The sequence below is a fragment of the Vanessa atalanta genome, chromosome 19 (assembly GCF_905147765.1).
Source record: "Vanessa atalanta chromosome 19, ilVanAtal1.2, whole genome shotgun sequence".
In the NCBI taxonomy this organism is placed as follows: Eukaryota; Metazoa; Arthropoda; class Insecta; order Lepidoptera; family Nymphalidae; genus Vanessa; species Vanessa atalanta.
The window spans coordinates 3,278,615-3,303,586 of NC_061889.1; the positions used below are offsets into that span (position 1 = coordinate 3,278,615).

The 24,972-nt window shown below is 31.9% G+C and overlaps 1 long non-coding RNA gene and 1 other non-coding gene across 2 annotated transcripts in view; both read right to left on the reverse strand.

Annotated features, from left to right (window-relative positions):
* Window positions 1–16,084, reverse strand: part of LOC125071519 — a 60,938-nt gene extending 44,854 nt beyond the window's left edge. The window contains exon 1 of the long non-coding RNA XR_007119923.1: window positions 15,959–16,084. This is a non-coding gene — a long non-coding RNA (uncharacterized LOC125071519). The remainder of the gene's footprint in view (window positions 1–15,958) is intronic.
* Window positions 16,085–24,042: 7,958 nt separating this feature from the next.
* Trnaa-ugc lies at window positions 24,043–24,114 on the reverse strand. Its single transcript has one exon. It is a non-coding gene; the product is annotated as a tRNA-Ala (tRNA).
* Window positions 24,115–24,972: the final 858 nt, after the last annotated feature.

A 24,972-nucleotide genomic window follows, 5' to 3' on the forward strand; every position in this document is an offset into this window, starting at 1 on the left:
TACTCCAATGCGGATTGAATGCACTAGTTCACTCAACACATACAAACTATCTCATTATTTTTTCCTTCGCCGCCGAGTATTAAGTAGATGAAAATCGGTTTGAATAAATACAACATTACAACATTAACAGCTTGTAAATTTCCCACTGCTGGGCAAGGCCTCCTCTACCTTTGGGTAGAAGGTTTGGAGCATATTCCACCACGCTGCTCCAATGCGGGTTGGTGGAATACAGTTGTGGCAGAATTTCATTGAAATTAGACACATGGAGGTTTCCTCACGATGTTTTCCTTCACCGCCGAACACGAGATGAATTATGAACACAAATTAAGCACATGAAAATTCAGTGGTGCCTGCCTGGGTTTGAACCCGAAATCATCGGTTACGATGCACGTGTTCTAACCACTGGGCCATCTCGGCTCTTTAAATGTGTTTTTAAATAATAAATAAATTATTTTAAAACATTACAGAATTACCACATTAACTAAATGTCATCACATCAGCTATATAAGTATATTGTTAAACCTATTCTTCTGTTGTTGGGGTAATGTAGAATTACAGCCATGGGTATATACGTTTTAGTATTGCCGTTTTTTTTTAAATTGTTATTTTTTTATCTATTTATTATAGCGCGAAATAATGGGCCAACTTACTAGATGTTACTTCCACACGTACGCGTAAGGAGTTACAGTGGTGTAAGAAATATTAACAACTCCTTAAAACATCTAAATTTCGCTTGTCATAGTTTGATCAACCAAGATACTATGTTCCTTGCGCCCATTACACTGGCTTGCGCTAGTAGTAAAATTATTGATGAGTGGGTGCTGCCTACTCAAATGGCTAAAAGCCCTAACTGTGATTAACTTGCACTCGTAACAGCGACTTTAAATTAAGATCCACGATCCACGGGATTTAATAGAGCTATTCTGTAAGAATAAACTCAGTCACAAAATAGTACAAATACAATAATAATGGGATAAAATCATAATATTGAAAGCATTAACTTATCTAAATTTCTCATGAATCTAACTCGGTTTTCAATATATCACGAGATACATACGAAGTATGTACTAACAGAATACTACGCAGGGTGTCCGCAATTAGATATAACAAACTAAATTTTCAATAAACAAAACTGAAATAAAGTAAGTATACACTAGACGATTGTAATTTTACTTCACTCCTTACTTTATCATATATATATAAAAAAATTATTCAATTATGAAAGTTACGCAATAAGCCAAACAAATGAATAACTTCATATATAGTTATACATTACATCAATTGTCAGCGAAGCGTCAAAAACGCAGCGTCAAAACGCCAGCTCATATTCCATAACCCTTCCAAAGCCCCCCACAGTCACGCGATTTGTCTTCACTCCCCACACGCTGCAGACGTATCATAACTCTCCGGCACAGATAATAAAATTATTTATTCAATAAAACAAATAGACTATAAAGTGTGAGTTTTGTCACTGTTGCCTTGTACGAGGTAATGGCGGACATAAATTTACTGCATACCGCGACCGCTCTGTTAATTTAACTGTGACAAATTCATAAGTTTAAGCGTTTCTCGTAACTTTACAAGTGTATTCTTAGCTGGAATCATTTTTATATTAATAACAGATTGTAAATACATGTACCTATATAAAAAGAACTGTTTAAGTTTTATTGATATATTTTTATTTTTTTTACCAATCCGATCTTAATTGAGACAAATTGTTTTTTTCAATATAAAAGCAAAATACACTCACTTATTGATTGTCAAATTAAACAGTACAACCGGTTCGGAAAAGAAAATACCCCGACCTAAGAAGAACCGGCGAAAGAAACTCAGCGGATTTTTTTTTGTCAATTTGTGATTATTTACTTTTATTCAATATCAAAACAAATAGCAATCTAATTGACAATATTATCAGATCCTTGTAAATTACAACATATGTCCGTCTCGTACGTTATTACGATTATAATATCAACGATTATAATATACCAAATTAAACTGCATTACGACGGTCAATATAGTTTGTTATTATTTATGTATATTGGCTAGTGTAACTGCCATCTGCCTTTCTGTAGAAAGTACTATTATATGTAAGTTTTATTCAGGAATTTATTAATGTCATTATTTGCTTTTGAAATATAAGTAAATTTAATCAATAGACTGGTCTGGTGGCGCGGTGCTTATCGTGTGTTCCCAATGCAGGAGATATTATAGCAAACGAGTACACACGAAAACATACATACACTCTCTATAGCGGGAGAATCAATCTCATAATCCAATGGAACGGCTATCCAATACAACTTAACTACGCTTTTACTTGATTTCCGAAGTATTAGAGTATAAAACCAACTTTATAACTCCTGTCTGCTTCTGAGAAGTTTCATGGACCTAATCAAGGTTTTAAGTCCGAGTGAGACGGCGCTTTATACCGTGATGAAATGTGACACATGGAGTCCTTAGAGGCATTCCCTGATAGTGGTCAGTGGAGTATGATTAGTCCAATCTAAGATGCTAGAAGGAAATGGTCGCTTTCTGAGAAATAATGATTCTCAAAAGGAGTCCTCAGAATGAAAGTAGGAGCTTCTAGAATGCTTCCGCTGACCCACTCTACCGAAAATCTATCCGCACTTTATTCCCCCTGATGCAAATGTCGCTAGGATTAGGGGGACTAGCTGACCGACATACGTGTGCCAACCGTCGTGGCATCACTGTACCATGCGCGAAAAATCACTACTAAGTGTAAAGCGCTGTTTTTTTAGTAGGTTTTCCTACTAGATGGTGAGGAGTCCTATCTACCCCAATGTATGTGGGATTAACTTCATTCAACGAAATATATTTTTTTTTAAGTCGTAGTCCTCCGTATCTGCTACTATATAAGGAGCCATTATACCAACAAGGCACTTTTATATTTAAATTACAATTTTCCGTATTTATCATTCTATAAAGGAAAGTTAATTTGATTGTTAATTTTTATATTAAAATGAAATTAAAAAAAAATTATCTTCATTTCAAACAAGACAGCTGCAGATGTATAAGGAAAGTGAAATGTCGTTTAAACAGTCCTAATTCCGTTTTAAAGTCTGCCAATAATCAAAACGGCTAATAGAGGCAACGGGACGCTGAGCGCCTTTTAATTCTCACACCCCATTTGTTCGACGCAGCCTGCAAATGTGGCTTATGAGAGATATGGAATAGATTAATCTACAAAACCTAATTTATTAAGAAGAAATATTTACAGTGAATAAACTACGAAAAATGACAGTTATAATTATTGTAATAATCTTTTCTTGGTACATAACCTAACTTTATCTATTTATTTATGTTGGTCAAATATTAAAAAACTTTAAGCAGTTTCCATTAAACTGTGTATTTACTTTCTGTACTTCGATAATCATTTGAATAATACTCAAACATAAGTCATTTTAATTTGTATATAATTCATCGCTACTGAATATTTATGGAGCTCATTCCGCCATGATGCTCCACTACGGGTTGATACATATGGATACATATATAGAAGAAATTTCAAGCCCTAACTAGTACCCACTATTATCAGTTAACATAAACGTGATGTAATCACTGAACCATCTCGGCTATGTAATTTTTTTTGAAAGCACAAAAGTCTTTGTCTGAGGACAGTCAATCACATTTGAAATTAATAATTAAATATAACGCATTCGTCTCCACAGCCAGCGCTGTTCCAATTGTTTTCCTGATTTTGCCCTCAGTCCGGCGCCCTTTCATTTGTGCTCAATCGTCCGACGCTGTGTTCGCACGTTTCTTTTATTCGCAGTTTTTCCACTCTTTCCCCTTTAAGGAATGTCGCGACTACGATTATCCACTCCCATTCTAATTATGAGTCGAAAATTTATTTATCTCGCTCCCTGAGGGAGAAATAAAAAGTGAAATTCTTTGAAAGGTTTCTTTTAAATGGCAGAAACAATTATTGAGGCGTCTTAAACTTTTTTCGAGAATAATTTCGTCAGTTTATAAATAAATTAATGAGAAAACTTTAAATAATATACTAATATGCTTAATACAACACCAAAAACATACAAAGAAATACATGAAATAGATATATTTTTTAAAGTAAATAGTTTCTAGAAAAAAAAACATTGACATAGTACATGTAAATAATATAACAGTATATCGGAGAGCAGAGATGGCCTAGTGGAAAGCCCAAATGGCTCAGTGGTTAGAGAGCATAAATGTTAACTGACAATCAACTAACCAAAAATCAGTGACTGTATTTTATTGCCAAGCAGCATAATTGTGATGCTGCTTGGCAATAAAATACAGTCACATTAAAATAACATAATTAATATTATAAATAATATGATATAACAAAGCCACGGACAGCACGTCTGCGGAGAAATTACAATACGTACAAAAATCCTTACATTACACCTTCATTTTCATTTGATTAATTTTTATTTATAATTCTTATAAATCTCGAGTTTAGCGATGAAGGAAAACAGTATCGGAGTAGTATGCCATAAGTACCAAGTTTTCTCTTATACATATTTTTATATTTTAAATAATCCAAATTAAATAATATGGTTTTATGCCATATAAAGACTAATACATTATAAAATAAGTTTTATATAATACTACTTTTTCGGATTTAGAATAGATATAACACCAGTGCTATAATCATTATTACAATACGAGATTGAAATGTTTACATAATCAAAGTATAATACCCAGCAATGAGAGGCAATGATTAGACAGAATTACGCGGTTGATAAGCATGATTTTGTAGTGACATTGCGGTTATGCGCTTGCGCACAATTACCGTACACCGTTGCTCGGTTATACTACTTGGCTTCCGAGTAAGTAGTGATCTATTATGAAAATGCTAGTGAGAATTGTCTGTTAAGTCCTTGTAAAGCATAGTTATTAATCTAGATATTTCCCACTTTGTTTTGTATCTTTACCTTCATTCGTTTCTTTAAACTGGCGTTAAACTAATCTGACGTTCACACTTGTGTTAAACTAAGCTAACGTAGAACGTATTCTACACATAATTAAATTAATTAATAAGAAGCCCTAGTTTCCCTAGCCCCTAAGTAACGTTTACAGCAATTATCATATTTATTTGTTAACGTGAATTATTTCTTCGCAGACTTTTATATCCGAACCATTTTTGGAATGTCAATTTGTTTTTTGTTTTGTGTCACTCCCGTAAAATCGGTATTCCTAATACATTTAACACATTATATAATTATTATAATGCTATTCTTAACAAGCACATTTTTTTAGAAGAGTATTGTATAAAGTATTACTAATATTCGTATTTACTCCTCCAGTTAAGCTTAAAGCTTGGGTTAGGTATGGGGATGACAATAGCCCAAGAGGTCAGTATCGATCCTGCAACTTTTTCATCGCTACGCGGGCCGTAATCCATTGCGCTATTGACGCAAAAATTGTCTGAAAACAGGCGACATTAATACCTATTGTATTGGTGGTAAAGGGAGGAATAGAGATCACACCTTGTGCACATTTGTGCCCTGTACTATGTCCTGCGATGACTCGAATAGCTCAACAGTATACACTATCAAAATATTCTTATACTTGTACATTAGTTCACACACCATTCAATCTTTTACTCGGTTAAATTGTCAATATTCGAATTATAAATGGTTTAATATACTATATGGTACAACATTAAACCACTAAGTGTATTATACAAAACATCTTAGATCACATGGATGGCGGCGCATTCGAGATAAGAACTGGTTTTTATTTTCTACAGTGCTCATGGCTATAGGTGAGTATGATCATCTATTTTGCAATTCAAAATTTGAAAGAAAATCGCTTTCCTTTTTCAAAATTGATGTTAAAGCTTACAATTAATAATTTGACTAGTCAAATAACTGGGAAATAACAAACGCACACATTAGTTTGTATTGTATGCTGTTTACGAGTATGTGTGTGTAACCCGAAAGCCACGCGGTTTAAATCTTTGACATTTGTATAAACCCCGCATTTTGTTTTGCCTTAGCAGCATTATGCCGTAATAAGCACGCGCTTGATTGCGCAAACGGGTTTACTCAACATATATTATATAGAACCATGGCTCACGTGAGTTTAGATTCTTACCAATCAATTTACATGGTATGTCAATTTTTCAATAAATATATGTTTATATATAATCATGATTGATCAAAAATATAGACATTTTTTTAAATGTATGTATTCTCAAAAAAAATTACACTATTTAAGTTTATAGTGTTAAACTAGAAAATACAACTATTAATAAAAATGTCTAGATTTAGTACTTCATAGAAAGTTTACCAAAAAAAAAAATACATGGGATCTTATAGATCACCATCTAATAGCGATCAAAATTCGTATGATCGGCTGAATGGATTTTAATTAAATTTGGTATAAAGTATCTTATACCATGACTCTGAAACCCCACACACGTTGGACGAAGCAGCGGGAGGAAGCTAGTATCATAAAGGTAATATAAAATAAACTAAACTTGGGCACAGCAGAAGGTAAATCTAAAGGTCCACCTACGTATCGCCTCCGATGCATTACATGAATGTGATCAGATTATACCACTATCAGCGCCACGGCGTCTACCCACCATTCACACGACAATCCATCGATAGACAAGCCGACTTCGAATTAATTTCTATAGGGCAATTAGCCATGGTTAAGGAGCCTTACGAAATATTGTATGTAGAATACGTGTTTAACGGTACAATTCAGTTTCCAAAATGGTTAATTTATGTTTTTATATTTAAATTTAAGTCAATATTCAGGCCGTAATGGAAAAGGATGTACTAGACCAGTTGAGAAATACTCAACTGGTCTAGTGGTGGATTCCCTAACTATTTTTTTCTTCGCCATCGCGCACATATGAATTATATATGTACAAACGAAACCACGGATTCGCTCTGCAGTTTTTGGTAAAAATCAGACGTTCTAACCAATGGGTCGTCTCGGCTTTTAACTTAATTATCGAAACATTTCTAAAACTGTATTTCGTTTATTTACTAGCTAATGGCAGTCAGACTTTCAATTTCCTTGTAAGCAATTATCTGATACGACGCGAGCCACTACGTTGAAGTTAACATATTAGAAACTTTGACTGCCTCAGTGGTCTAGTGACCAATATAAAAAGGCTACAAATCCCGCGGTTCTGAGATCAAATCTTGGGTCGGGTCTTTAAAAGAATATTCAGTTTTTCTGTCCCGTGTCTCAACACGTAAAAATGTTGATCCTTTTTTGTTCGGATTTTCTAGTATTATTTTGGTAAAGAAAAACATCGTGAGGAAACCATACATGTGTCTAATTTCAATGAAATTCTACCACATATATATATACCCTAACCCGTATTAGAGCAGCTTGCTGAAATTAGCTCCAAACCATCTCATTAAAGTGAGAAGTTTTAGTACAGTGGCACATTTAAAACCTTTACGTATAGAGCAAATTATACAAGAGTTGGATGATAGTCAGTTTTGACATTGGAAGCGATCCCTTACAAACATTGGTATGTGCATTGCAACTAAAATATAAAGCTAGAATTAGTCGAAATCAATTGTTTGATTTTGTTCGAATATAATATATTATAATTAAAAAAAAAAAACTTATAACTACAGTGGAATCCCGATACCTCGAATGACAAGAGAAATTTAAAAAATTTCGAGTTAAGGAGTTTTCGACTTAACAAGAATTTCGACATACAAAGGATTTAACTCATAAAATTTCGACTCAAGGCGCGTTTTCTAATTATATTTTTTGACTTGTGATAGAAAACTCAGCCATTTTTTTTACTTTACATTAACAGCCTGTAAACTTCCCACTACTGGGCTAAAGCCACCTCTTTGAGGAGACGGTTTGGACCATACATCAATACATATTTTTTAAAAAAAGTTTTCTAAGCATATGTACACAAATAAATACCAAGATGTCTTAATATTGCTATAAATTCTCACATCATAAATATTAATACAAATTTATTCTCTTCCTGTTTTTAAATTAAAACAAGATAGTTATCGTACATCTCGTGTGCAAATACCCCTCTACATATACAATACCACATGTCTTAAGTGTACAGATTTTTTATTTTCTTCGATAGATCCTACATGTCTAAATAAAGTAACAGAGGAGTGCTTTATACCTTCATCAATCCGTCAACGTCGGTCCTGCGGTTATAATATTACTCATTTCATATACAACGTTTTACTCTAAGACTAATCCGATCTCTTCCGTAAAGAGATACCGTGAAAACGAATCGATAAAACTTTTAAATTTTCATTAATATCTATTTATGTCATGATATAATGCGTCATAGTGTCGCGTCTAGTGCTTCAGTTATCGTGGATTTATAAGATGCCGCTTGAGCTCATGGCAATATAAAAAAAAAACATAAATTAAACGCTGGCATCTATCGATGCATTTTTAAATTTATTAGTAAACAATTGAGTGATACGAATCCCATGTTACCTATTGTAATGGCCTACCTACATATTATGTTAGATAACGTGTACTAACGACAATTGGACAAAGTTTTGTCTCAATTAGAATATACGCAACACATACAATATGAACGAACACACACACTTTCACATTCTCACACACACATACACACACTCGTTTTATATATAACAGAGTCTTGACATCAGTTTAAGCCGAATTCCATTAAATTAATCATGCTGTTTATTTGGTGATTATTTTTATATATGAGCAGAACAATAAATAATTAATTAACATAATTGATTTATTCTGTATTAATGTCCTAATATTTAATTAAGATCCATATTAGTCTTAATTAAATTTGACATTTAAATATATTATAAATTAAATAAAAAGATAGAATAACCACGCTTTATTATTATTATTGAGACAATATTTTATTGAGTTCTTACGTTCTTTTGAACATAAGATTCAAAGTCATTTGGCAAAATTAATTTAAGTAAAGTCAAAATAAAACCGATTGCAATTTATGCTAAATTTTACATTCCACTGCAAATTATTAAGGCTATGTATGTATGAACAGTCAGTGAGCCATACAATAGAGTGATAACTCCATCAACTCGTACGACAAATAGAATAAACTACGTTATGGAACAATTTGTTTGTTTTAAATTATTAACAAGATATACCAGTTGCCGTTAAACTCACCTGCGTGAATTTGTTTCGATTAGTTTGTTTTAAATTTCTTTATTAAAATAAATACTTAGGCTGCATCTGAAATACTTATACGTTTTAACACATATGATTTGAATATATATTTAAATAGCATGAAGGAGTTATATCATTTCGTACCATTAGAAGCAAATACACGCATTTACGATTTTAAAATTCGCTTGAAAAACTCTTAACTTGATACATATTAGACGTGTTCGGTGCGGCTTTTAATGGCGGAATAAAAATCGCACAGTGTAATTATCCAGTTCGTCCTTAGCCTTGTAAGTTAAAAATTAAAAAAAAAAAATGTTTTCTAGAGAAATTCGCGGGTATGTATCACGCGTGGAAAAATATCTACAACAATATTTATCAACCAAATACATAGAATTAGAAATTCATAACACATTAAATGTGTAATTATAAATATATTTTATAAACAAATTTGTTAACAATTAAAGCTTATTTATACTAGTAGCATAGTAATGCTACCACCACTTACCGTTAATAGTACTTTCGCTCGTTTGTCTACCAAAATTATGAAAAATAATAATTTACAACGAAGTTGTCAGGATACGTTAACGTATCTTATATCGAAAACGTTTCAATGAGACGTTACTTATTATACTTTCCCCTTAAATTGGACCTTAAAATTACTCCCATCGTGCTCAGTGTACATTCACATTAAAAAAAAAACATTATAAAAAATTACTGTGAATACTATCGTTCAGAGGTAAATCCGCACATAGAATATAACTTGACTCGACCGTAAATAAGTCGTCTTTACTCTTTACTCGACTAATTGAAGAATATTTTACTAGCATTGCACAAGAATTAAAGAGCAATCGAAGTAAGTAGCGTTTTTTGATTTTGCTATTTAGTAGCGTTTAAAGTCGTTTGAATGCCGTATAAAGACGCTCTAATAGGATATTTATAAAGAGTTTTAAAATGAGAAATTGAGAAATGCAAAAGTAAATTTGTTATTTTGTATCTATTAATGTTTTAGTTGACACTAAATAATATTATAAGTGTAAAAGGAAATGTCCTTATTCAATCTTTTTTGTTACTTTAATAAAAACTCAATAAACCACTACTGGGCTTAAAGGCTTGCTCTCGTATTATGGATAAACTTAAGAGCTTTTTTTATGATTTATGTAAGAAATGTATCCTGATGGTAAGTGGTCACCACCGCCCACAGTCAATGGTGCTGTAACAAATATTAACCATTTCTTACAGCGCCAATGCGCCACCAACCTACAACAATATTGAACACTGCTGTTCGGTGGTGGGTGGTTCTTATCCAGACGGACTTGCACAAAATCCTACCACCAAGTAAGTTTGTTCGACTATGTTCCTTAATTGGTTGATGGTTACACTTATGGTAGAATTTAATCCGACTAACAATACATACGAAATCAATTCAAACACTGTCTAAATGGTAGCCTACGAACGTCAGCTAAGAACAACATATTCATAGTGTTCTTTATTGGCCTAGCAAACTAATGAGTTGCTTTTTATATTTATATATTTTACATAAAAATCTATTGAAAACTTATTCAATGTGTGAAAAAGATATGTTTAACTATATGTGTTGCAACATATCAACTACATCTGTTGATGAATATAATTTCGTTAAAATATATAGGTATCTAAAGAACCAATGCTCCGATTTCGAGTTAAATTTAAAACGTAAAAAAAAAAAAACAAAATTCCGTTTACAATACGAGGTATTTGTTTTAATTATGCTGGCGGTCGCTCATCATTAATTATTGATGATTAAGAGAAATCGGACAAACGCAACCAATCGACACCAAAACTAATAAAGTGGTCTCAATAGCAACAGACCAAATATTGACATAACAATAAGAACCTCCTTGAATTAAAAACATGTATTTCGATCACAATTAATTCTTAAGTCAAAAATTTTGAGAGAATGTCACTTTTTTATTTAATTTCGGGCTCTCATACAGGTGGTCTTGACGTGTTCAATAATACTGGTGGACGTGTAAAAAGGTTCGGATGTAGAGTAACGCTCGTCACGTATATTAAGGAATTAGTGCGATGTTCATAACAATCTCTCGTTGAAGTTTTTAAGATTATTAATTCTCTCTCTGGTCATATATAGAAATGAAAATTTTGATTAAGTTATTTTAAATACGTATGTGTTCTTTTTTTAAAAAAAAGACAGCATGGGTATGAAAAAGTTAAAAAAAGTTTAAAACTTGGCAACATTTATTCAATATATGTATCAATTCGATTTATTATCGAGAGCTATCCAGGAGGGAAATGCTAATGCAAAAGAATAAAAAAGCAACGCTTCATGCGAGCAAAACAACTTTTTATAGGCAGGTAGGCTATCGATGTCGTACAAATCGTAACCGGACTCTATAAGAAACTGTAATTAGGATCAGATCGGATGACCACATCGACCCGCGAAATGACACGGTTGCCGCCATTTTGATTGTAATTTCGGAGTGTGTACGCGCAGATTATAGTGCGGTAGGACGACGACACACGACGCCAGATTCGAATACGATACGCTCATATGATTTGTGAAAAAAATGCGGTTATAATAAAAATACTAGTGGCGATATCCAGTTTATAAACGCATCAAGACATTTCTCTAATACAATATTTTTCTTTAAGTTAGTTTTTTGTTTTTTATTGTAGAAGTAAGTTTATTGTACGATTAATTTTAAATTGGAATTAACAAAATCTGTAAAAAAAATTGTACTGATGTTGTATTATCATTCTTTTTTTGCTCAAGGGAATATTATTCTTTTTGTTTTTAATTCTGTACCTACTGATTCTAAAAAATACTTGTTTACCTTATTATTTTATACTAGCTACGCATCCCGGCTTCGTACAAGTAGAATAACGGTTCACATAACGTGAAGTATAGGACTAGAAGATATTTAGAGGACAAACATACAAACAATATTTATTAAGAATATATATGTAAAAAATTTAACTCTTTGTTACATTAATTCAATACTTAATTAAATACACTTTCCAAATTTTGTAGTACTAGTTTTTGCACACAACTTTGCCCGCGTGTTCTGGGCGATCGTAAGTTTAAGGAATAAAAAGTGGCGTTTATCTTTCCTTGGGGTTCAAGCTTGCTTAAAACCAAATTTCATCAAATGGTTTAACCGTGAAATCGTAACAGACATACAAACAAACCGATAGGCAGGGTAGTCAGAAATTGTAAATTCGGAAAATAGATACTAAGTATATCCCTTTTTTCCTCTATTATTTCATTATTTGTCAAAGCTGCTTAAACGAAATGCTCTAGCACTACTGCGTCCTATTTTGTTCTATCAAGTAAAGCCATGATTTTACAATTCATTCTTCGTTTTTTATCTATCTTTCTTTAAGGTAAAAGTAATCTATTAATCATTGCCAGTTCCTTATTTATCCCTTTTATGTAATTTAAACTCCTCACTTCGATTATATTATACCTTTCAAATTAAAATAGTTGAAACATGTTACAAAGTAATATATTTAGTTCGTATCTATATTTTACACACTAATAAGCCTAAATTGATATTTAGGCTTATTAGTGTGTAAAATATAGATAAATGTAAACACAAATACATTTTCAACGAATGTACTCAAAATGAAACTTTCCATTAAAATAACACTCCAATACCCATCACTCAAGCATTCAACGACAAAAAACACATACCAAACATTCACGTACACACGCACACACACGAGAATTCCTAAAAGCGAAACTTCCTTGAAAATACGAAAATACTTCCCTCGGTCGCTAAAAAGTGAACACAGATATCGTAAAGTCGTAACTTTCCTCGGATCCTCTCATCTCGTGCTTTATGCGACGTGTCATACAAAAACCCGCAGCTCGCGGCATCCAGCCGTAATAGGTAACCTTATCCGAGGAACCTGCTTTTTACGCTGAGATTTTGCCCCGCACTGGATAACGCTCGTTTAATAGACAATTATAACATCTTTTCTTTTAAATAAGATACGCGTATCATTAGATTGTGTAGAAGTAGACGTGAACTAGTGTGGCACTAATTATTGTTTTCCTTAATAGAATATTATACAGTTTATTTCAACGGAATTTCAATTTATTTTCATGCGGCTTAACAAAAAAATATTTTCGTTTAGGAAACGTTTGAATTCCTCTTTTTTTTGTACTAACTACCCGACTTCGCACGGGAAAATTAAAGTTTTGTATTGTTCGTAAGTATTAATCAAGCAAGCGATCTCTTCTGGTCCATATCTGCTTATAATTCTTACTGCTTAAATTTATTTTTTGAATATCTTGTAGTATCACTAAAAGTTGTAAACTCGTACTATCACCAAAATTTATTGCCGCTTACTGATAACTGACAAGGAAAATCGACAAAGTGTAAACGACAATTTTATTATCAGAAAATATTTGATTTTATTACGATATTTATTTATAAAAATAAGAAAGAGATAGATATACATATATTCGTTTTCAATGTAATTTGAAATTAGAACAAGATGTTCTAATACTGAATGTGAGTACACAATAAGGATGAGCTGGCCCCGTGGTTAGAAGATTTGAATCTTAACGGATGATTTTACGGCCAAACCCGGGATAGGCACCACTGAATTTATGTGCTTAATTTTGTTTTTTAGTCCGTCTCGTGGACGTCGTTTAGGAAAAACATCGCGAGGAAACCTGCATGTGGCGGATGAGAATCTGAATCATGCCAAAAACTTTACTTTGCTTTACACATATACACACACATACATCTTTAAATCTGAGCATTATTTTGAACCATTCATATGTTTAATAAAGTAAAAAAAAATTAAAATGTTGTTGAACGCATTACGCTTTAACCATGTTTCTTCAGTTTACCGCCAAAAATTACGAGAAACTTGTCCTTATTAGTGAAACTATATGCTAGTAGTAATATAGGTGAATTTGAATTTGAAAACTAAAAGGATAAGATTCCAATCACATTTTTCTTAAATTGTGAGTTGTTGTACTTTGAAAAAAAAAGAAACGAAACATCTTCGGTATATCGTATTAAAGTTTAATTTGTCTGTAATTTTGAAATTGGCTTAGACAGTGCACACCGCACACACGTCACTTGTATAATAATATATAACAGGAAATATAGGAAGGTTTATCGTGTTTACCCTTCTTATCGTATTGCAAGTAGTAGTAACATTGATAAACTACTAAAACGTCAACTAGTACATTATGTGCTTCTAACTATCAAAGTTGATTGTAAAAATATAGACTTTTAAACGACACCAACCGTCAAACTTTAAGAATAAATGTTATAACTACCCGCAAAACAGTGTTCTAATGTCACTGCCCTTTGTCAATAAAGGTGCTACCAAACATAATAAAAATTGAACTAAACTATCTAAAGATTAGCGCGTTCGAATTTCAGCTTTATAATAATGGTGTTAAGTATTACAATTTTAATTTTAATATGAATGTTTTCAATTGACTTATAGTTATTATTAGCTAAACATATCGTCTCTATTAAATATAGCTTGTATCACAAGTTGTAAGGAAAATCAGAAGCAAAATAAAATATAATTTGCTATAACCCAACTCTCGTCTACAATTTCATTGTACAATGAATCGGCTTAAAAAACATTGCATTAAAATTTATTTCCGACAACAATAGCCAATTTTTTATTTAATAAAATTTCAAAAACACGTTTGTTCATTGTTGACTACTTGACATTTCGATTTATTCAAGGATGGATTCTACAATATCAAAAATTGAATTGAACTTTTAATAATTATCTACAAAAATCCGGAAACATATGTATAAATTCAATGAAAACACCGACACTTCGACAAGCATTGGTATCGAAACTTTAAAAATATTTATTCTAGCTGACTACTATACTACTACTTGGCGGTAGAGTTTTGAGCAAGTTCGTCTGTGTTCTACCGCCGTACAGCAACACTTAGTATCGTTGTGTTGCCGTTTGAAGTCAGTGTAACAACAGGCTCAAGGAACGTATCAAGTTAGCTCTCAATTTTAGTGACGCATTGACGATATAAGGACTGATTAATATTTATTACAGTTCCATAAAAAAAAATGCTATTATTAAAGAAACCTACTAAGTCTAGAAAGCTAAAATTTGGAACGCAGGTTTATTTTATAAGGTTTACGTTTCAGAAATGAGAGGAGGTACGACAGGTTTGTATACATTCTGAATGAATTCTTGAATTCCGTACGAAATCGAGAAGAGCTGCTATTTTATATACCTTATAATTATCATGAGAGAGAATTGAATCTGTTCAGATATTTTGCAGCATTTGGTCATTTTCATTGTCAATATAAAATTATTAATAAGGCCCAAAAATTTCGTCATACTTTCAAGACTTCTAATGGAATAGATTTGGAGATTGCTACAACTGGTCGAATAAGAGCTGATAGATACGTGCGTCTGCACTTTATTCGACACATGCAAGTTTCCTTGAACTATCACAAGTACGAGATGAATCTCGTATACATAAGCATAAATGAAATACAATATCCAGATATAAGCCCGCAATTTTTGTTTAAGATCTACATCTTCTAACCACTGAGCCATATCCGCTCGTTCCAAATATAAATAAATGAAACAACGTTCGACATCTACGATCTAAGATTTTAAATTACCTACAATACCTTATAATGTAATAATTTACATGTCACCTCATAAAGTATTCCGAGCGAACGAGCACGTTGCTTAATTATTCCTAATGAGCACCGCATTAACTGCATTTCCTTTATAAAATAACCAAACTTCGATTCGATGGCTGTTTTCGCAATAATTATAGCTTAAAAGAAACTCGTACACTTACCGATAATACGGAAAAGCTTGCGGCACATGCAGATCCATTGGCATGGATGCGTGTGCGTGCGGGTGCGTGTATTCGTGCTGCATCATGCCATGCATGCCGTGGCCCAGCATGGCCGCCCAGGGGGAGGATGCGAATCCACCTGGGTGCTCCATTTTCACTAATTAACACACGTTCATTCTTGTTTTGATTTTTTTTAGTTTTCACTTTAGTTTTTATACAAACACATGGTTCTAGTTAAATGTTCATGTCATTTTGATTGTATCACAATAGTTTATTGTTTATAATTTTTTTTCCTAGAATAGATATTTATATAATTAATTTATTAAATTAACAATTAAATTTGTCTTTATCCAAGAAGTTTAAGTGCAAAAGAATAAAGAGGGTTATTGCCACCAATGTTCCTACTCTCAATGAGCTCTGGAATTAATTATGATTATGGCAATAGATCTGGTTTACATAATATGCCATATTTTGGGATTCTACATTGACACATTGGTTCCGTGCTGGTTGGAGCCACAGCGGATTATCCTGAAGGGAACAAATGACGCAAATATATTCGCCTCTAATTATATCTTTCAGTTTGTACTTAAAACACCTGGACGTTGGACTAGTAGCGCAATAAAACTCATATATTGAACTGGTTAGTTTTTCACTCTAAGTATCGGAATTGCAATTGAAGACTGAATCACTGCTGGTATTCTTTTCTCGATTCTCCGCGGCATAATAACTACAATATAATGAATACGTATGCAGTCTTGTATTGCATTTTCTCCTTAACTATATCTTCGATTGCTCAAAATTTGCTAACGATTATTAAAAAAAAATCTCTTAAATTGATTGAAATCCTTATATTGTTTTTATTTATACATAATAAATACATATTACAATTTAAAAATGTATTTCATTCATTTATTTGAACAGACGATTAAAATAATCCTATATCATGATATTTTTAAAAATATCATTAATAAACGTATCATATGATTTTTTTAAATGTTAATAAATTAGTTTAGTTACACATTATTCCAAAAAACGAATATTAATATGACTTTATGAAAGTGAAGTTAGTGAGGTCCATGTCGGTCCTCATCGATAAAATTCACGTTTAGACTCCGTTGCGACTTCACATGACGGACTTGTAAATTGAATAGTTCATAGAAAAGACTACTTGAATAAATTATTGTTCCAATTTAATTTAATTTAAATACTGTGACAAGAAGAACCACTTAAGTGAACCTTGCATTTTATCATACCCAGATCTTTATTACGAATTATTAACACGTACACATAGATAAACTTTTTTTTAAATCCATGACTTATTCAAATACCCGAAAGCCTAATATACTCTTTGAGTACTTCAATTTATTAATTTACTTTTTCATTGAAAGGGTAGAAAATACAAGATACGAGATTATAATACTTTTAATTTAAATGTCATAAAATTGCAAGAATCTGTGGTCGTTAATTTTGTACAATTAAATTCACTTTAAAAACAGTTCAACGATATTTATTCAGCTTTGAATAATTTCAAATGTTCTATTTTATTTGCCATAATTATATAAAAACAATCAAATCCTTGATCTTGCTATCTTAATGATAAATCTAAGACGTCATATTAATTAAATTAACATCAACATTAAATTACAAAACACACAGCTCTAATGTGAAATAGAATATTTTTCATTTTTAAAATTTGAATAACTATAAGTATAATTCAATGTAATACATAAATCATTAAAGATTTCGTTTCGGACTCACTAGTAAGCATGACCCCGTCATTCGATATATTTACTAATTGCGTGTGCGCACTCAATATTTTTCGTATGTTTTATCGGCACCTATTATTGAAGTCTTTACGATATTTACTCTTCACTAAAGTATTTATTGCGCAGTGTTTTGTTAACCTCAGCGATTACGGGTTTGGGTACTTTTAATGTTTGTGAAGCAATAACATCTGTTTGAGTTGGCTCGGGTGCGCGGGAGTGAAAACTAAGACTCGCTAAATTATCTTTACTTTAGTAATACTTATCTACAATACCTACTAGCTTAATGATTTTCAATTATAATAATTTAATAATTAACATTATTTAATAAGGAGTGTGCAAATAAAGTATAGGAAAAAAAATTGAAAAGTTATCAATGTTGTAGTTTAGTACTTTGTGATGCTGAAAAATTAACCGTCTATTACTATACCAGTATTCAAAAGTAGCGTCACTACATCACTATGACACAAAAAATCTAGCACAGGCACAGACTACAAATCACAAAAAAAAATCCACAGTCACGGCCGCGTCGCGATAGAGGACCCGAAATTTAAAAAAACAAAAACAGAAGCGCGCGAACGTCGACTGCCAAACTTTTCCCGCGCGCGCAATGATACGTTCTGAAACGCGCGCGTGTGCATGTGTTATTAACATGCATTTTGGTGAAGACGGCCGCGAACACGTGTGCCGAGTCTGTCGGTCCAGCGGTCATTGAGAGGATGCTATCAAAACTATACTCGTGGATGTGTGCGTCGAACCGGCCCAGCGTACGGCATACGAAACAAGCCCGGTTCGAGCACAGCGGCTCGACGGGGCGTGCTGTCGAATATCTGAACGTCACGTCGTTGTAATTGGGTTACCTTTACGTGACGCGCGCTAGTGTCACGTCTCACGCCATGTTATTGGGGTGTGCCCTAATTATTGCTTTCGCTAATCTTTTGTTTACGGAAAATGTTTTACGATAGATCTGTCGGATATTGCAATAATTGTTAAATACTTATGTATTTATGGCTATTAAATAAATGACGATTTCCTATTAACATAATAAACAAATTATGCGTTTTTTATTTTATTTTTTGTTTCAAAAATAACGACATAGAATTTTCTTAAAAAGTAATTTATTTAAAAACATAAACACGTCTTTACGTAATTTAACAAGCTATTTAATATCACGAGATCTTACCGTACAATTCAGCATACATGCCAATTTAAATATCTACCTTTAATAAAAAACCTAAAAAGCTAACCATTCGAAATGTACAATTATCATCAAAATGCTTTGACAATAAAGGAGATAAGCTCATTTCTCACGACATTACACCTATGACCTAACCCCGAATACATTTTGTTTATAACTGTCAAGCAATTTTCAAGTGAATGAACTCCCAGTATTAGTTGATCTGCTCTTCCCCTCCGTGTTCATATTAGCTCTCATAAAAAGGAGGATATGTGATAGAAGTTAGGGTTCAATTTATATTTGCTGTGTGTAGTAATTGCTCAGTGAAATGATACAGAATGACTAATGCGTAACTGTGTCTTGAAGGTATGAGTAATTGTTATGTGAAAATGAGAATTTTGGTAATTATATTTGAATAATAAATTCAATAAAGAGTAAAATAAAAAATATACATTACAAAATATTTAATATTTATTTTAAAATGTCGTAAAATATAAAAAAAAATTCACAATAAAGAAATATATACTTAAAGAGAAAAAAATTAAAATGTGTAATTAATAAATTAAAGTGACATACGTCATGTTTATTATTTGCGATATCTTGTTATATTTGCATTTTATATTCTTGACATTGTGTTATATACGACCCTCTGACTAATTATCCCCAAAGTTATATTTCTATATATAACTATAAAAATATAACTTGAATAAAAAAGTACACATATATTAAAATTACCAGTAAAAAAATTAAAAATAATAGCGTAAAAAAATTACATATTTAAAAGGCTAGCTATTTTTTAAATGGATTCATGAAGATAATCTTCATTTCTATTTCGGTTCTGATAAAAATAACATTTAATATCATTTCGTAAGAAGCTCAAACATGTATATTAACTAAGAAAATATGAAACGAAACCAAAAATAAATATCTTGTCATCTAAACGAGAACCGCAACAGAAAACAATGCTGATAAAATTAAACCAACAAAGATTATCCTTTAGGCTTTACACAAAAAACCTATAAAAATCGAGTTTTTACACACGTCTCAAGTGTCACGCACTATAATAGAGCGAAACAGCTATATCGAGCGAGTGCCGATTTAAAATTCAAATGTCGCGTGCTCATTGGTCGTGAAACGTCGATGTAGAGGGGAGTTCTCTGATGGGCGTGGTCAGCTGATTACGTGTGAATTCTGACGGATAATAAATTAGTTTTGTTACAGCATAAGCACCCTTTACGGGCTACGGTGCTACGGCGTAGAGTTTTAAGATGATGAAAATGGGTTTATTAAACTAGGATACTATTTGGTTGTAGAAAGTTGCATTTTGCATTCAAAAACAGCTATTGATTTTAGATTTATACAGATTATATGAAAAATCTTTATTTATATTTAAAAAAATGATATATTTTAGGTAGATATAGCAATAACACAATATGTTCAGAAATATTATTTAAATTATACATAATTGCTGTTTCATATACACTGCTTTTTATGTTAAAAAATTTATCGATAATTTAAGATCATTCATAATAAAAATCATATACTGTATTTTTTTTTTCAATTCTATCATTAATTTATTAATAAAATTTGATTGCATACATAGACTAGTATAGACTATTTTGGTCATAGCTACTAAAGTGTTATTATATACCTATATGGCGGGACATCTAATATAAATTTATATAATACTCAGCGGTATACGACAAACAAACAGAAAGTCTGGTTATTATACCGAGGACTAAGTATAGTCGTAGCTGATATTCAACATTATGTGTTTGATGAAAAATATATTAAGTTTTTTTTTAAATTTATATTCCTATTAAGTGTCTTGAAATTTTACTATTATCTTCTTTAAGTACCTCAGAATTTTATACTGACCTTCTGCAAAACCAGCGCATACTTCGTACACAACAAATCATACGAATTTGATCGTTATTGTATTGAAAATACGGTTCACCAGAAACCTCTTTATAAATGTGCAAGCTTTCACATTAGGTATTCTTGAGGCGTAGGCGGCAATCGATAACACTGAGGAAACGAGACCTACCGAAATTCAAGACTTTACAGTGAACATTAAAGGAAAATATACTTTTTATGACTATGGAAATACTTCGGCTAATTCTTTGTGTAAGTTAAGAACCGTTTTATAATAGTAGAGATAAATTTGCAAAGATATAATAGATTTAGCCGTTATAAAGAGTATAATGTAAAATTTGTTATTTCGTAATCTTTAATTACTAATAAAGAAAATATTAATTTTTTTTTACGCTTTAATAATCATTTTATAAGTACCTAATATAACACTCATTTCATACGGGGCGTATTTGGAAAGTAATGGGAAAATCACATACAAATTACTTTTTTATGATCATAACTAATACTCATTTGAAATATTATAATCAAATGTAATTTTTTAATAAATAATATTATATATATTTTCTATATTATATATATATATATATATATAATATCTTTGATCTAATTACGTATAAAAAAACTGAAGAAAAATACACTATACGTGACATCTGATGATGCCCTGGCTGATTTCGGTCACGAAACCAAGTCAAGGAAAACTAGCCAACATAGCTTTGTGCAAGCCCGTTTGGATAGGCAATACTTAGTATTACTGTTAGAAAAGTGAGTAAGCCAATACAACTACAGGTACATGAAACATGATATCTTAGTTCCCATGGTTGTTGGCGCATAAGCGATTTAAGGAATTGTTAAAATTTATCACAGCTCCAATTTCTATGGAAAGTTTTCTTTTGCATCCTCTATGTCCTAGCTCTCATAATCCAATGGGATGATAATTCCAACAAGATTGAAAATAAGACAGTTGCAATGGTAATCGTTTTATGTACTTTCCGAGACAAGAATATCAACACTGACGACTTTTAAACTTCCACTTTTCATAGATTTCCAGAATTTCTTGATATATAGACCAATAGTTTTATATTAGCCCAACATATACATTTATTTGATCTACTGCCTATAAACTATCGAGACAGTTAATAAGTATATAATGTACATTATATATGACATACATAGCAACTGCGATATACTAATATCCATTTGCAATTTCGAAATAAACTCACTTTTAGATGTCTAATATTAGCTGAGATACCCGTTATATACGACACTATTTTAACAATAATACAGCCTGTAACAGTATTATTGTACAGAAACGTGATCGATTGATAAAAAATCTAGTACTAAATAGTTACAATTGAAACAAGATTATATATACAAGATATTATTAATAGTTATTTGTACTAAAACTATATGAGAGGAAGGCATTTCATAAACCTTATTTACTGGTTCGTGGAGGGTCAAGTATGTCGCAAGACTTCGAAGATTTGCATAACTTTTCTCGGTACTATAACGTACGGGTCGGAAAAAAATATAGTCGTACTATTACTATTGAAAGTTTTACCTAGACTCTGAATAGACCAATGTACACATAGATGAATAAAGTATATTTAATTTTAAGTCATTTACCATTTGAGCTGAGATGGCTCAATGGTTAGAACGCGTGCATCTTAACCGATGATGTTCGGGTTCAAACCTAGGCCGGCACCACTGAATTTTCATGTGCTTAATTTGTGTTTATAATTCATCTCGTGCTCGGCGGTGAAGGAAAACATCGAGAGGAAACCTGAATGTGTCTAATTTCAACGAAATTCTGCCACATGTGTATTTCACCAAACCGCATTGGAGCAGCGTGGTGGAATATGCTCCAAACCTTCTCCTCAAAGGGAGAGGAGGCCTTTAGCCCAGCAGTGGGAAATTTACAGGCTGCTAAAAAAAATACCATTTGTAGCAATAAATATTGCTATCGAATACAAAAATTGCAAATCTATAAGTTTTCTTATTTTTTTTTTACTGATATTTTTTCAAGTTACCTTTTATTTCCAAAACAAAGTAACGTGCTTAATTACTTATCTACGTTAATATATTTTTTTTCCTATCATCCATTGATTATACCTTGTTAGAAACCTTCGCGCACAAGTAAACAACAGCTGTGCAAAGTTTCACTCCAATCGGGTGAACGATAAACACATAAAACAAAAACATATACAAAAATATAGTTAATTAATAGATATAATCTTGTACAAAGTGATGCCTTATATGTTTAATAAACAACTTCGTCAAACGTATAAAAAACCGTAGTCGATATTCTATCAGAAAATTAAGATAAAAATATATTTATTCTTAAAAATTAAATATGGCTTTCAAAAAGTCGTTAAAAACAGAGTAGTTTAGCGCTAACGCGAGTATTACAGTTTTTATGAAAATTCTTTAATGTATACCGAGCTGAAATATCTCACGTTCATAAAATTATGGTACTTATACAACTTACAATAAGAGCCAAGTTCGTTTAAAAGTATTGTTATAATGAATATTACGTTACCCGATCTACAGTACATACAGTTGGCTGTCAAGTCACGTGCCTCCATCGATCCGTAGTCAGACGCCTTCGAGAGGCTGTTTCGGATATTACTACGAAAAACAGGAAATTTTTAAATAGGAAACGGATTTAAAATTGAAATTAAATTCCATTATTATATCCAATTATTCCAACATTAATTGGATATCAAATATTTTGGCTTCAGATCGTATGTCAGAAATCAGAAGTTTCTCTAACGAACAATTACTTATTTACCAGTATAGATCTGATGGTTGTCTATTGGCAAATATGATCTAATTTGTACTTTGGTTATCGTCTTTATGCTTACGATGATGCACGTCAATAATTAAACGTGGAACGCACCTTCGCGAAAGAAATGTTCTGTAGTAACAGATATACTTACTTGTAGATACTAAAATAAGTGTCTTCAAACAAACATACAAACTCTTCAGCTTTATTTAATAGTATAGATTACAAATGTACCTCCTGTTTTTTTTTCTAAATACCCATGGTTAAATCTATTTATTTTTCTATTATATGGCACTGTGACTTTATGTTTTATATTCAAATGGATAAGAAGGTTTACTTAAGGTCGTTAGAATAAAGATTCTAACGACCTTAAGTCCTATAAAAATATTATCATAGCATATTTATTTTGTAATACTTATTTCATGTAGATAAATAATAAAAATGAAGTGGTAATAGTTACAGAATTGTGACTATACGTCTAAAAAATTGGAGATGCCGGGGATTGAACCCGGGGCCTTTCACATGCAAAGCGAACGCTCTACCACTGAGCTACATCCCCGATGACAACTTAAGTGAAACGAAATTTGATTTTATTACAATTACCTACTACATTACAACACAAATACAACTTGTATGCATGTTGTAATGTAGTTGTTGTTTGTTTTGTACCGGCAAATTTTCATGATTATTATTTGAAGTATATACTTCTTTGTTAAACAATTAAATACTGTGATGACTAGTAGTCCCAAGGTTGGTGGCGTATTGGAGATGTAAGGAATGATTAAAATTTCTTACGGCGTCAATGTCTACGGGCGGCGGTGACCTCCGATAAGATGACCCTTTTGCCCGTCTGACTACCTATTTTATAAAAAAAATTACATTTTTAAATGATATGTCAACTCTACCAAACTTTATATAATCTATCTCTGAAGTGTATTTCTATTTCGGTTTGATACGTTTACATATATACAAACGTACAAACACAAAGTCTTACTAGCTTCATCTGTTAGTAGGAAACAGAATCTTTAAAGGTTTCCCCTTCTTCAAGACATCTGATGAACTTTAAAATTGGCACACGTACTGATGACAAGACCGGTCTCAAAAAATGTCTTCTTTTTTGGCGAATTAAACAATATAGAAAAACATATAAAAATACCTACATAGCCCAGTGACCAGAACACGTGAAAATTTAATTAAAAAACCTCGTGTGCACGCGTGTGTCTTTATGTTCACTCAATTTCAGGGGCCATCTGAAAATCAGTGTTGTGCATTAGCACAGCATATACTGAGATGAACCCCTTGCTACCTACACTGTATTCCTTGAATTTAATTATTTTCTTGTCTATAATCGTTGTAATGTATGTGTAGCAAAAATAAATGCTTTATATGGTTTAAATTAAAACTTATATCATTCGTT